Below are 15,837 nucleotides of genomic sequence, written 5' to 3' on the forward strand. Positions count from 1 at the left end.
ATATTCACCCCTGGCCCTGCCTGTCCTCGCCTCCCATGGTAATTAGGTCCACACAATTCTGAGCATGTGTTTTTCACAATGGTGGTTGCACAGGGTTGTTTTGGTAGTCTCTGAGGCTGAAGGTTGTGGTCTTCCTCATGATTGAGCTTTTGAACTTTCCTCCTTTGCACATGTCCTTTGGTCCCTTGGTGCTTATCCGAGTACATCTATTGATTCTGATCAGTTGGGAGACAGAGGAGCTCTTTTATCTAGGATTCTTGCATTTCTCGGTCTTCCCCTTGTCTTGGTTTGCAAAGACAGGAGTCTGCTAAGGAAGGCAGGAGCATCCCCTGAAATGGAGAATGTAAACCCTCCCCAGCCCTCCGAATTGCTAAAAATTTTAAATTAACGGGGCTCTCAGGCAAAAATATGGGGGCAGGAAATAACAGTTCTTTAATAGGGAAGAAAAAAATAAAGGGATAAAATAAACAAGGCAGTACACTAAAACAACACTGACAGAGTCAGAACCCAACCTGACACTCTCTGGGGTGTTGGTAGCAGTCCAAATGGAAATGTGGCTGCAGCCCTCCTGAAGTGTCAGGTGTGGTTCCGTTGGAGCAAGGGGGTCGTGTAGAGAAGGATGTATTCTTCCTCCGAAGATCCAGTGGAAGAAGAGACAGCTACTGTTTCTCTGGGGAATCCCGTGGAGAAAGCTGTGCTGGTGTTTCAAAAACCTCTGGTTGATATCTGGGAAGCAATGCTTGGCTCCTCCCTCTGGGCTCACATCTCCCAATGGGTTGCTGTAGTTCTTATCAGTCATGCAGTGAAATTCAATAGTCTGTTATCAGCAGATGTCCCCTCCAGAGGGAGGAGTGATTGTGGTCACTCAAAGAGAGAGATAAAGCAAGCTGCCCACTTGACAAAAAATAATCTACCATACAGATGGTAATGGAAAACATCTTGCATTGCAATCTTCAACACTCCTAAAATTGTTCTCTATCACAAGAACCTTCAGAAATTTGCATTTTCTCTGCCCTTTGTACCATGGCAGATTTTCTTAAGTTAAAGGTTAAAATTCCACAAGCTAAAATTTAAATGCTTAATTCATCTTGCTAACTTAATCAAACACCTAAAACCTCCATTTCAAGGGAAAGTCTCTGTTCTTCCTCCACAGTCATGGCTTCACAGGAGCACACACAGGAGGGGGATGCAATGACACAGGCCCTGGCAGAGGCATTACAGAAGGAAGGACTGGATGCTGGTTACTGGCTGCCCAAAGCTTCACAGATCCTGGGAATCAAGTGCAGAGAAGCCCTGCAGCATCTGGAATATAAAGATTACCTCAGGTTAGAGTGTGAGGTACGGCATCCCTGGGAGAAAAAGGCACTTCAGAAACTCCTGAAAATAACAGATGACTATACAACCGCTAAAGAGGTGCAGAAGGAGCACTTGCAGAAGACAAAACAAAGACAAGAAGTTGCCAAACAAGCTCTGAAGGATCTGACAGAAATGCTCAAAAACCACAGTCACAGCCAGGATGCTCTGAGGGAGAAAGCAGAGACTCTGTGGCAAGCCATGGAGATTCCCAAAGAGTTCTGGCCACTGCCAAAGAAACCCTTGGCAGATGTGCTGGAGAGCATCCAGAAGCAGCTGGAGCAGCAGGAGCTGTCAGCAGGCAGTGGGAAGAACATCCCTGACACGGAGGTGCTGAGGCGGGCATCGGGGGGACTGGCCCTGCAGGGCATCTACAGAACCAGCAGACCTGAAGATGTGCTGGCAAAGCGAGAGCAGCTCCTCAGGGTTCCGGAGGGGTTCCAGCTCGCCGGTCCAGTGCAAAGATCGCTGCTTGAGAGGAAGGAGTTCTCCTCCTCTGCAGCAGAATCCACTTTCACCAAGTCCATGCAGCAGCTGGGCTTCAGCCTGAGCGTTTCTGCCAAATCCTCATTCTGGGGGATTAATCTGGGAGGGAGTGTAGATCACAGCAGCTCCTTGCAATCACAGGACACCCATCAATCCCGCTCTGAGCAGAGCTACTTTTGCATCACCAAGTACCAGTACATCCCTCTGGCCTCCTGCTACTTCCAAAGGCATCAGCTTCGCCTCTCAAATGCAGCTCTGCGGGAGCTGCAAGAAATGGAGCAGCTTTTGAGTTTCAGTCAGGAAGAAGACAACTCCACCTTGGTGAATATATGTGAGAGCTTCTTCAGCAGGTTTGGGTCCCACATAAACCAGGGTCCCCTCCACTTTGGGGGGATATTCTGGTGGAAGGCGTCTGCAGAAGGATTCCGAGCCGAGCAGCAGAAAGAGGTGAAACAAGAAATGTCTAAAGAACTGAACAGCATTGTTGGGGCCAGCTGGGTTGATTTTGGGGCCAGTGTAGAAGGGAACCTGAATGTTTCCAAATCCAGCTCACAGGCTTCTGTCTTGGGAAGAGCCAGAGAGCGTTCCCGTACAGGGATTCAAGTCTCCATCGTCAAGACGGGGGGCCTAGCAGACACAGCTTCCCTTCCTCGGTGGAAAACGGGGCTTGTGTCAGATAACACAACGTGGTGTGTTATTGACCGTGGCTTTCAGCTGATCCCAGTGTGGGACATCATCCTGTGCAATCACTGTGGGGATTTTAAGTCTGTTGGTCAGATGAGCAGAGCCCTCAGGGCTGGGTACAAAGTGCTGACAAATCAGAGCATTGGCACCGTTTTTGGAGAGGAACTGGGCAGTGCAGTGCAAGAGGCCAGAGATTTCATGGGGACTGTGAAGGCCTGGGAAGTGACAAAAGCAGATGAAAGGAACCTGCTCATGCTGATGGGGTTAAAAGATTATCTGAGTGCAAAAACTAGGAACCCCAGTGTGTGGATCAATGTGTGCCTGTCGGACAAAGCCTGCAGGACTTCCTGGTGAACACCGTGCGGAGCTGCCAGGAGTCACCACCAGAAAATATAACCTCTATCAAGGCAATGTTGAGGAGCCTCCTGAATCCTCATATCTACTCTGTCAAGGACTTCCCCGAGACTTCCTTCATTATGCAATGGATCTTCCAGACTGAACACCCGCTTCCCAGATCCCCCAAAGTCTCTGAGCTTCAAGAGCTCATCAAAACACTGCAGCAAATGCAGGAGCACATCCATGCTGTCACCTACGCACCAGGAAGCTCTGCTTCTGCAGTTCATGAAGCAAAGAGAGAAGCCACCCTGACCAGCAGCCTGGCCATTTATTCCTTACTCCAGTCTCTCCAGGAACAGGCTCAGAAGGACCTGGAGCTGTTGGTGCTCTTGATTGTGACCAGCACAGGGTACCAGGTGGAAAGCAGCACTTTTCAGCACCTCCTTGGACACCCAGAAATTCAGTACATGGCCAACGAAATGGCAGCGGCACATGTGGAGTACGTGAACCTGAAGGAGCAAGATGCCAACAGAGCTGAGGCCTCCCTCCTGATGACGGGTCTGACTGTGACACCTGAAAGTCAAAAGCTGTCCCCTGAGCAGAAGAGGGAGCGTTTGGTTTTCATGGAAGATCACATGAAAGGCTTGTGGTCCACACGGATAAAGAATCTCCTCCAAAGGCACAGTGGAGACGAACACTGGGAGAGGCTGGAACAGGACTTGAGCTCCTTGATCAGTGGTTGCTTGGATGACAAATGGGATGAGAGGATGCAGAACATACTCAGTGACCTGGAAGACACTTTTCCAAGAACTGAGGCCTTCAGTCAGTCTCAATCCAGGTCAGACAGCAGTGAATCCAAAACAAAGCAAGCCACTGCCAACCAGGAGTTCCTCCAGCTGCTCAAGCGCCTTGGACTGGAAAGTCACTATCCAAGGAAAATGGGGATGGGAGATTTCCGCACCATCTGCAAGACATCTCTGCAGGACAGCCAGCCCAGCCAGGACAAGGAACTGCCATTATACTTCTTGCAAAAGCTGTTAACTGTGGATTACCAGGTGAGGTACCTGACTTGCTGGGATGACAGCAACCCCTGGCTTGCACCCATGCCACAAAACACAGAGCAAGAGGCCCAAGAATCAGATGCCTTTGAAATCTTTCTTGATAAGCTGATGGAAGCAGCCCCTGAACATGCAAGTATGGACTGCCATGTGCACCCCATGGACCTGCAGATGGCCATTTTCCATTGTGCTGATGACTTCCTGAGACAGACCCTGGCAACCAAGCTGGCATTCTGCCAACTGGCGCTGCCTCTGCTGGTGCCCAACCCGAGCACTTCATGCATTGAGTTCCCGCTCTACGCCCTCAGCCAAATCAAAAGGAGCTGGAAAGAGGTGGACAAGTCAGGAAAGCAGGCCCAAACAAAGAGTTACAATAACAAACTCATCTTTCAGGCACAGACACCCTTTGTGTCCTTCATCCGCATTGGCAGCTCGGCCTCATCTTCCAAGTCCCAGCTCCTGAACGCTCTGCTCAGCAAACGCAAACACGACACTTTCTTCCACCGCCACTGCAGAGGCAGCACCAGAGAGCGTTTGCTGATGGAAGGGCTGGTGGAGATTGCCTGGTACTGCCCTCGAGGAAGCCCCGATGACACCTTTGAGCGCTGCGTGGCTTTCTGTAACCTGCATGGAGATGCCAGGGATCACGGAGCACAGCTGCAGTTCCTGCAGGAGATATCTGCTGTCAATGTGGTTCTTGTGTCCGATTGGGAGCACATGGACAACAGGGGGAAAAAGCTTCTGCAGGACCTGTGGCAGTCACAAAGGCCTTTGGTTTGTCTTCTCACAGAAAAAGAAAAGGTTCCAGCTGGACAAGCCAGCAAAACCTTAAAAATAGGGATCAAGAACAGAAATGAAGCAGAACTGGTGGACCAGCTGACCAAGACAATTGGGAATCTCCTGGAGGGTTCTAATACACGTTGCAGTCTGGAGGCCTGCGTGGACAAAGCTCGCCAGCACGGATTCATAGTGGATGCAGATCAACCCGCGTGTGTGACAGCCAAAGCAAAGGCAAAGGAGCTGGTGGAGCTTCTGAAGAAAGAGAAGCTGTCTGAGATCAAATCCCGGCTGCTGCCACTTCAAGGAAAACTGTGGTACCAGTGGTGCCAAAAGGACAAAGAACTCACTCGCTTGCAGGAGAAGGGGAACAGGAACATTGAGCATCATCGCAGCCAAATTGAATATGAGAAGAAAGCAATAAGAAGGAAGCAACTGGAGCAAGCTTTCCCTCTCAACCCACTGATGAAATCATTCCTTGGCTTTCTCCAGGCCCAGCCAGCAGATACCAAGAAATACTTCCTGCACTGGATGAAGGTCTTTATGCATGAGCTGTCTTGTGGTCACCTTGAAGAACTGAGAAGAGACTATCATGAGTTATGGTCTGAAAACCTGTCAAGAAAGAAAAGCATGAAAAAACCCAGTGGCAATTATGAGTTGCTGAGTCGCTTGGACGCCCTCTCTAATGAAATCAACGATTCATCCATTGGCCTGGAGCACCTTCTGAGAGAGGTAGGGCAGATTTATGAAGCTCTGCAATTGATGAACTCCAAGAAAGACAATTTTGTCAAACTGCCAAAAATTGCAGCAGAGCTGATGGTTTCAGGGTACCCCGTGGAGCTGATGGATGGGGACGCTTCTTACCTGCCCTTGTGCTGGGTGGGAGCAATCTTTGACAGCTTAATTGAGAGGCTGGGGGACAAACGAGTGTTTGTGCTCTCCGTGCTCGGCATCCAGAGCACAGGCAAGTCCACCCTGCTGAATGCCATGTTTGGTCTGCAGTTCAACGTCAGCGCAGGGAGATGCACCCGCGGAGCCTTCATGCAGCTCATCCCAGTGGGCGAGGAGCTGCAGCAAGACTTGGGCTTTGATTTTGTGCTGGTGGTTGACACAGAGGGACTTCGTTCCACTGAGATGGCCAATAAACAGTCCCTGAACCATGACAATGAGCTGGCTACCTTTGTCATTGGTGTTGGCAACATGACTGTGATCAATATCTTTGGAGAAAATCCATCAGAAATGCAAGATGTTCTCCAGATCGCTGTGCAGGCTTTCCTGAGGATGAAGAAAGTCAATCTTTCCCCAAGCTGCCTCTTTGTCCACCAAAACGTGGGAGAAGCAACTGCCAAGGAGCAGAACATGGAAGGACGAAGGCGTTTGCAGGAAAAGCTGGATGAAATGACTGTGGTAGCCGCTCAGCAGGAATTCTGTGATGTCTCCTCCTTCAGCGATGTCATTGGTTTTGATGTGAACACCCACATTCACTACTTTGCTCACCTGTGGGAAGGAAACCCCCCAATGGCACCACCCAACCCCAACTACAGCCAGAATGTGCAGCAACTCAAGAGCAAAATCCTTCAGGAGGCCAAGAAGCAATCTCAGCGCAGCATTTTGACGTTCTCAAGCCTGAAAAATCGTATTGGTGACCTCTGGAATGCTTTGCTGAATGAAAACTTTGTGTTCAGCTTCAAGAATTCCCTGGAGATTGCTGTGTACAGGAGACTGGAAAGTGCCTTTAGTCAGTGGACCTGGAGGCTGAGGAGTCACATCTTAGATGTACAGATGAGACTGGACAACAAAATTCGGAATGGGGACTTGCAGAATGTCACCATAAAACACCTTGAAGGGCTGGTGCAAAAGACAAGTGTTGCCATTGATAAAGAATTGGAAAAGTATTTCAGGGAAGACAAAGACCATGAAGCACTTGTCCAGTGGAAATCAAGCACACAGCTGAAGCTGAAAGAACTCAAAGAGACACTTCTTCTTGAAACAAAAAAGAAATGTGAGAATCTTATTGAGCTACAGAAGGAGCAGAGGAAACTGGATGCAAGAAAGTTGGAATATGAAGACAAGCTCCTGACAAAGAGTCGGGAGCTGGCTGTGAGTCTGAAAGGGAAGAGCTTCAATGAGAGAGAACTGGAGAAAAACTTTACTCATGTCTGGAATGAGTGGATTGCCGAGGTGTCCCGTCGTGCTCCTCCTCCAGAAGAGGTAGATATCGATGCACAAATTGATGATGTCCTTGTAGAGCATTTTAAGGAGCCAGGTTTTCCTGCACGACTTAAGTTACTTCCAAGAGGCAGAGGATTTTCTTTTGACATAGAGAAACACATAATGAAGACAAGGCATTCAGGCTATATCCCAGATCCCAGGAGCATTCCCAATGCAGGTGTTATCAACTTTCAGCACATCACGGACACCATCATTGCATGTGTGAAGACCAACATTGCTAAGAAGGAAGAGGAGAAATGCGATTACAGTCAAAATTTTATTCATGAAATACTCAATGAAGTACAGAAAGGTGTGAACTCTGTCCCCAGTGATGCAAAATATATTTTTACCAGAGAGTACCACATAGATTTGTCTCTGTATCTGTGCAGAATGGCAGCAGAAAGGTTTAAAGCCATGCACGAAGCATTCCAAATGGCAAATGACCCAGTTGTGTACCTGAGCAGCAAGAGAGAAGATTTCTTCCAATGTTTCCAGATTTCCTGCCAAGGAGCCGCTTCTGTCACAACTTTTGCTGCCTCCCTTTGTGACAAGATTTACCCAGCTCTTCGTCAAGCAGTCTATGAAAGGACAGCTAAAGCCATCGCTGAGGACATGCAGAAATCCCCAGATTTCAGGGGCAGCAGAGCCAATCTGGAAGTTTGCATCCTGAGATTCCTGGCAGAACAGGAAAATTTTGAGTATTTCAAGCAGTACCTTAGCTCTCCACAAAAGTATATTGAGAGTTACATCGAGACACGAGTTAGGAGTCACTGTTTAGATGGGAGGAGGAGGCTGAGGATATTTCTAGATTCTTCCCTTGATCATCCCTATCGAAACATCCTGTCAGCTGTTTCTTCATCAACCCAAATTGTCAAAGACAGAAAAGACAGACAAGACAAAGTCTCTCTCTGGCTGGATGAATTTTGCAGGGAACTATCAGAGGTGATCAACTTGCCCAGAAGTGACCTGAAAGGCATTGAGCACCAGGAGGTCACAGACATTGAGTTCCTGAGCAGTGCCATGGCAGAAGCTCTGGATGACCTGAGGGAAAGGCTCATGAAAGAATTGGCTGGAGCTGAATTGAGCTCATTTCCAAGGCAGCCTCACACCATCCTGGCAGAGCATTTTTCGGGATGCTGGGCACAGTGTCCCTTTTGTGGGGCTGTCTGCACAAACACCATGCAGAATCACGATGGAGACCATCAGGTGGTCTTCCATCGCCCACAAGCTTTGAAGGGACACAAGTGGCATGGGAGAGACCAGCTGGTCATTGATATTTGTTCCAGCGATGTTGCAAGTGATTGCTTATTTAGAGTTCCTGGCAGTAAATGGATCCCATACAAGAGATATCGTGATGCAGGACCCCCTTATTCGACTTGGAAAATTCTTCCTGACTCATCCATGCAGGCATACTGGAAATGGTTTGTGTCTCACTTCAGGACACAGCTGGAAGTTGTGTACAGTGGGAAATTTCAGGGTAGAGGAGAAATCCCTGAGGCATGGCAGAGAATTACCAAGCAGGAAGCACTCTCTGAGCTGGAGAAGCGTTAGGCCCCATCCTTGGGGAGGAAGAACCATAACAGCTTTGCACTTTAGGAGAATTTTGTACCAGGCTCTCAACAAAATGCAGTTACAATGATGACACTCTCAAACCTTGTTCAGATAACGGCATCTAACTTTTCCCAAATTTGGTGAAATAATATTACTGTAGCCATCGCTCAGCAACGCCTCACTTCATGAAAAACCAGAATTCTCTTGCCTTCTTGCCTGATCTTCTTAAAGCACCTTCTGAACCTCAAGAATTAGAAATTCTTGGTTCATTAGCAATGGAATTTTGTGCTGAGTTTCAGTACCAGGGAGATCCACAATTAAACGTTACTCCCCATCATCCTGTGTACAGAAACTCAAGCTTGTGATGCAATTGTGCTAGCCCAGTGCCTTTTAGGGTGAAATTGCTGACCTAGATGAGTTCCCATGGCAATTACCAAAAAGATATTAGCTCATTTGTAGAGATAGAGCCTAGAAAGGCATTCCCTCAAAAATGAAAAGTGGACCATGTAGCATCGTACAGCTCACTGTGATGGCACAAAATGTTAAAAAAAGCCATCAAGAGAAAACACAGAGAAAAAAGATTTACCCATCATTATGAAGAAAACTGTAATAGCAATTTCAATCCCTAGAGCTCTGCAAAACAACTTACATCAGCTATATTTCTACCTCAAATTTCCTCACGTGAGGCATTAAAATAATTAAACCTATTGGGGTGTTGGCTGAGCACAGTAAATACTACTTCCATTGCAATTAGTAATATGATATGTTAGTGCTGTCAAACATACAACCTTACAGAAGAGGGCTGCCATGGATTTTCCTTTAGTGGCACATGAACATATTTGTGAGGATTTTGAAGGATTGCATTTTATGACCTTGTCTGACCATTCAATGTCCAACCACAAATCATTTTAAAAACTGAGAGATTTTACAAATGAAATTAAAACAAACAATAGATCATTGTTAGAAAACTCATTTGAAAGATGGAGTTTTACATCTTAGCTAAAAGAACTTTGCAAAATAGTTTTCTAGGTGATGATTGCAATCATAGCAATGTTAGTAATAGTGCTTTGTGTACTTCACTGTGCATGAAAAATGATGAACAAGGCCATCAAAATGTTTTTCTTCAAGAGAGAGAGGAAATGTAAGGAATAGATTTGTGGAGAGTTTTCAAGGCCTGACAAAAGACCCACACAGTAAGCATCTGTATGCAAACTTTGAGATAAGAAATGCTAACTTAGAAATGCCATAGAATAAGACAAATATGGTTGAGAGGCAAATAGAGCTAGAAAAAATTTTTGAAAGATGGCCTTGCAAATAAGATTAGATACTTTAGAGAAATAGAACCATAAAAAATGCATTTTAAGAGCACCCACAAGGGGCAGTTTTAAATAATTGGCTTTAAGGCATCTACAGCACAGTGTAGCAAAAAACTAATAAGCCGAGAAATGCTTACAATGTATATAATAAAGAAATAGTCAGCTTCTAATTGCCATGCTTTGAATTGGAACATCTGTATTGTTTCACCCTTCATGAATAAAAAATAAATAAAACGTTTTTAAAACGCCTCTCAGTTGCCCCATTTCTGGGTGAGAAAAGGGCTAAAATCCAACACCTCGGAGACAGTTTTCCTGCAGCAAGGAGCTGTCCTGCTTGGAGAAAGACCTGCATGGCCTGAGGCCAGCTCCACACTGGCTGCAAGCTGGGCTGCTTGGCTTTTGGGTGTCATCCTTCCCTCCCTCATTGCAGCCTCCTGGATCAACTGAGGCCGTTCTCCCAGCAGCAGCTGTTGTGTCTGCAGGCTCAGGAAAGCAGTGACACGACTGCCCCAGGCTCAGGCAGTGCTGTCACTCCCGGTCTCAGGGGTGCTGTGTCTCTGTCCAGGGCAGCCGCTCCTGCTCAGGTGCCTGGGGCTGCTGCCCTTCCCTCCAGCCCTCAGCCCCAGCAGGAGCTGCTCCTGCCCTTGGTCCCTCTGCTGAGCAAAAGCCTTTGGAGTGCCCCATGTGGAGAATCCTGTCTGCAGCACCTTCTGCAGCAGCCCTCGGGGCAGTGCTGGTGCTGCCCAGGCAGGCTGGTGGCACCAGAGCCGTGCTCTGGAGAAGGTGGCACCAGCTGGCTCTGCCCCAGGGAGCTGTGGGGGCTTTTGCTGTGCAGGTGCTGCAACCCCGCTGGCAATGGGAGGGCCAAGCCCTCCTGGAGAGCTGCTGAAGGGCTGCTTCAGCCTCATCCCCTGCAGGTTCTGCTAATAAAGGGGTTGATTTGGACTGCTCTGTGTCTCCTTTGTGTTCAGGGGATCCATAGTTGGGGGTAACTCGAGCTCTGTGTGCTGCAGACAGGCAGGGGACAGGGGGGTGGCACTGGGGGAGCGGGTGTGGCAGCAGAAGTTCTGCTCCATTCAGGGTGTCTGCTCCTGGAGTGGCTTTACTGTTGTGGCTTAATACCATGAGATGTTTTGGGGTGGAGTCCAGGACTCTGTCTGGGATGTGGTAGCTTGTTTATGGCCACTTTTTTGGCTCCACAGTTGAGGACAGCAGTCGTGTCTGCTACAGACAGCATTTGGCTCCTGCAGGGAAATTGTTTCAATTTAGCTTTCCAACTTAGGTCTGCCCAACTCCACTGCTCCAGCCCGCTGCTCCTGGGATCCCCCAAACTCAGGCGTCCTTTTCCCATATTAGGTGTGAAAAATATATATTATTATGATTAGCTCTTCACAAATTTTAAAATTAATACTGTATGTGTAATGTTGAAGAGTTATACTGTATTAATTTCTTTTAAGCAGTGCTGTATTAATCTCTTTTAAGTAATGTAGTAAATATCATTTTAAGTTATAGCAAATTATTAAAATAGAAACTATGTGAGGTAAGATACTTTTTGCAACTAACTCAGAAATTAAAAAAGATAATCAAGCAATTCTTCACATTATCCTATCTAGATAAAAATAACAATGACACCAAAATCCCAAGAAAATAATTATTAACTGCTTATTGAAAAAAGTCAAATTACAAAAAACCAAAAAAGTGAATTTACAAGATGGGGGGGGAAGCTAAACACCCTAATTTGAAAACAATGTTTAAAACATATGCAAGAAATATCAATATACAATAAACTATTACTTTTAAAGAGTAATCCTTTATTAACAAAGTGTGCCTTTCAGCAAAATACCAAACACCCAGACATCCATAATTCTTTACTTTTTATTGTCTCTTATTGTCTTTTATGGTTCTGATTTTTATTATCCTAATTTTTATTGTCCCAATTTTAATTACTATTTTAATTACTAATAAACTTTTAAAATTTTAACAAAAGTAAATAGCGTTTTTCCCATTAGGAAAGACAGGCACCCGATGCCCATACCACACGTGACCATCTCCCATCTTTTCCCCTTGCTTGAGCTCCCAATCACCATCTCCCAGCCATCACCTCCGGAGGTTTCTGAGCCCACTCCAAGCGCCCCGGAGCCGCAGGGGAGCCATTGTGGCCCCTCCACCCCGCTGGGAGCCAGCAGCGCCCCCTGGAGCCGCTGGGGCATCACTGCAGCCTCTCTGCCTCGACTGAGCCAACAGCGCTCCCTGCTGGTGGTGGGTGTAACTGCACAAAAAAGGAAATTACTTGATGGGTAAGAAAAGGCTGGTTTTGGTTGGTGGTTTTTTGTTCCTCTTGTTGCTATTAGCAATGCCTTACAGAAGGGATGGAACTCCTGTCAGGATAAAAACAATTTATTACTCAGATAAACATCAGCCTCAAAGGCTGTCAGATTTTAAAAGGAGTAAACGGTTGGCCATTGGTCAAAGTAGTCACAAGTTTCTTTGTTACAAGGCAATACATAACATTGTAATCCAATGGAAAGTTGCCACAAAGTTAATTTTGTTTTTTCTAGCCTGTCGCCTTTTCTTAATTCTGCTGCACTCTGGATACTTTTAATGCAATGGGCGACTCTTACACATACACAGTTACACTTCTATTTATAGCAGCTAAACTCTTAGCTTACTCTACACAATTACATTACTACATTATAAAACCCTTCACCATCTTATCCAATACAGTTTCTTACTTACTTAATGCATATTCTTACTTACAACTATAGAAAAATGAGTTTATAATTTTTCTGCTTAATATCTGTGTACTTTTATTTTTACATCAATCCAAGCTTCTTTCAAGACTGAAAATAAAACCCCTCAGCGTCTGTGGTAGTTTCTTATTTTACATTTCCCACATCTGTTGTCATTTGTCTTGATATATCTATATCTATATCTATATCTATATCTATATCTATATCTATATCTATCATCTCTGTGTCTGTATTTGAGGGCCAATGGGAACTGAGTACAATTGATGCAGAGGAGGGGCAGCTAACTGGGGAACTAGTGAGGCAACAGGGGTGGAGTATTGCAGTAAGTCAGAACCAATAGGAGAAAAGAGAGGGGGAAACCTTCTAGGGTGAGTACATATAAGGAAAAAATGTCAGTTGAACTGGGTGATACCAATAAAACCTGTTGCATTAACATGAGCCTACAAATGCTTATGGGTGAGATGATTGTGTTCAGAGGGGTGTCTCTCTTTGGCCCTGGTCACCTTTGCCCTGAGGTTTTACAGTTCCAGTGTTAGGCCCCTGGGCCTCTACAGACTTAACTTTCTGTTCCTGGGTCCTTGACATCATCCAAGGACCTTTTGTAGCCATTTCTTGATCTGTAGGCATGGCTGCTACCTGCATCCCCTTGAGCACCTGAATAAGTTGCATAAGCAAGGGATCACACAGGGTAAAAAGATAAGAGTTGCTATAGCACGTAAGAGGAAAGAAAGCATTTGTTTACCCCACAGGCCACCAGGTAACTATAAAAGCATGTCCCATTCCCATCCTTTCCACGTTTGGACTGGTACATGAGCTAAATTTCTCATTCCCTTTGTTATTTGTTTCACCACTTTTCCACTGTCATCTATTTGCAAACAGCAGTTGGAGTCATTTAATTTGCCACACAGTCCCCCTTCTTCTGCTAACAGATAGTCTAATAGCATTAGACATTGAAATACTGCATTCCTCATCTGAGTGGATTGGCCAGCAAGAAGGTCAAGTATCAGCAATGGAGAGAGGCGAGGAGACTGAGTGATGGTCAGAACCTGAATTTATTGTGGACTACGTATGCTTATATACTATTCTAGGAAGGCTAGTAATTTTTTACTGCGATTCACATAATCATCACATAAACAAACTTATACATTTTGCAACATTTCTTGCTTGTAGAAGTTGATTCAATCTTCTTTCTTGATTCAATCTTCCTGAAATCTTCAAAGGTCTGTTTGTTCTTGCCAAGGCACCCTGATTATCAAATCTTTAATGCTAATCAGGTCCAAAGTACAACAGTCAAGGGCTGTGGCTGTCTGGTTGGTTATTATTTCAAAGACAGCTTGTAACCTAATTATCCAATCTAATTTATAAATGGGTTGTCTGGCACCCAATTTAATTCATTAGGATTCCATGTGCCTGGTCCATTGAGTCGTTTGATTCACTCAGGAGGCCATTCATCTTTTCCCCACTTTTGAGTGCTCCCTTCAGCCAGAGCTTCATCAATTGACTGCTTTTCTCTAATCAGATCATTATATACCTTGATTCTTAACTGATTTCGCTGAAGTTGGGGCATCAGAAAGAACAATGGTTTATTATATACTACATAACCTATTCCTACATAACATATTCCTGACCAGTTTGGAGGTAATCTGTGATAGGCATGTGTAGTGGTTTTGGTTCACCAATCCAAGTTTCCTGAACAATGCAATAATTAAATGTAGTGGGTTTAGTGCTGGTGAAACACCAGTACACCCGCTAGAATTATTTACTCATTTTCTGCTCTGAGATAAGGATTAGGAGAGAGCAAAGGAGGCTCAAAACTTTAAATGTATAAAAAAAATTTATTAACTAAAACAAGAAATGAGAAGACATCAGAATAAACCTTCAGAATACCTCTTTTCTCCCCACCGCCTCTTTCCTTTCCCACTCACAATGTAGATATAAAACCTGGGATATTCAGTCAGTTTACCATCTCTAAAATAGTCTTTTTTCAGTTCTCTTAGGGAGAGGAGTCTCTCTTGCCATGCCACAGAGACTCCTCCATAAGAAACAGCTCTTTTGTGGCTTCAGTGCTACAGCAAATTAGCCACCTGGGAAAGAAAAATCTGTTTCCAGTGTGAAAGTCCCTCCCAATGCCTTGCAGCTTTCCCACAGCTGCTTTGATGGGCCATGTCAACTTATGGGGTGCTGTTTTAAGGATGAGCTGTTCCAGCATAAAGGCAAAAGCTCTTGTGAGAAGAGATGCTCACTTTTAAAAAATTAAAAGGTTTATTAGGGACTTATCAAAATACAACAGAAGACTGAATAAGGAAAACTACAGCCCTGGGAACAAAGGATTCAACCACCATGCGCTCGTCTACAAAATGCATGCTCCGCCTTTTATACCTCTAGCCCCTCCCAAATTCTTGTCAGTGACTCCTTCTTCACTGTCTAGTGGTGGAGATCACTTTCTTACCTCTTGATTGGAGGTCAAGTGTTGCCATAGTAACAAGCCAACCCTTCCAAATGCCCTGACTACTGAGACCATCCTGTGATAACCATGCAAGGGGGAGGGGAAGTATAACTGTACCTCTACAGAACTTCTCTTAACATATACATAGTATCCACTCCTTAATTCTGAGAGTCAACAATCGCATTACTCATCTATAACATTCTCTTCATCCATCTCTGGGAAAGAGAGGCTTTCTTCTTCTGTTCCTGGGGCAAGGTTTCTCATGTCTCTCATTTCTCTCTGTTTAAGCTTCTCATTGGATCACAGCTGCTTCAACATCTGCTTGTTTCAACACGGATGCCTCTGTTCATGGCTGTAGTTAGAATGCTACATCCCCCCAATACATTCCATGAGCTATAGGGGGAAAATCAGTGTGATGTATCTGTCATATAGACTTCACTATAGACTTACAGGAGAATTTCAGCCCAAGATTAAGGCATCTCTTCATTCTTCTCCCATCTGGGATTTGACCCCTCTTAACTGACCACACTGGTGTCTCTATGTCATTCTCTCCATATGCCTTCACCATTCCTTTTCTCTGACTCAGGAGAAGATTGGCACCTGCAGGTGTATCTGTTCTTAAATGGGATTCTACAGCACTGAAACAATTAATCTTACCTGGGCCTTGCATTAGGAAATGGTATTTTGCTGTTGGTCACATTATCTCTGCTGGGCAGTGGCCAGAACTGTTCACAGTGGAGGATTTTTTTTGGTGGCTGCACTGTAGGGGGCAGTGGCTAGGAGTTCAACAGCCAGGCTAGGGCTCAGTGGCAGCGTGCCACAGGCCGATGGCTTCCCCTGCCTGGTACTTGTGGGTGAAACTCAGCAGC

The 15,837-nt window shown here is 45.5% G+C and overlaps 1 pseudogene; it reads left to right on the plus strand.

Annotated features, from left to right (window-relative positions):
• Positions 1-1,155: 1,155 nt before the first annotated feature.
• On the plus strand, positions 1,156-8,456 carry LOC135445112 (interferon-induced very large GTPase 1-like; annotated as a pseudogene).
• Positions 8,457-15,837: the final 7,381 nt, after the last annotated feature.

Source organism: Zonotrichia leucophrys, chromosome 3 (genome assembly GCF_028769735.1).
Source record: "Zonotrichia leucophrys gambelii isolate GWCS_2022_RI chromosome 3, RI_Zleu_2.0, whole genome shotgun sequence".
NCBI classification, from domain to species: domain Eukaryota; kingdom Metazoa; phylum Chordata; class Aves; order Passeriformes; family Passerellidae; genus Zonotrichia; species Zonotrichia leucophrys.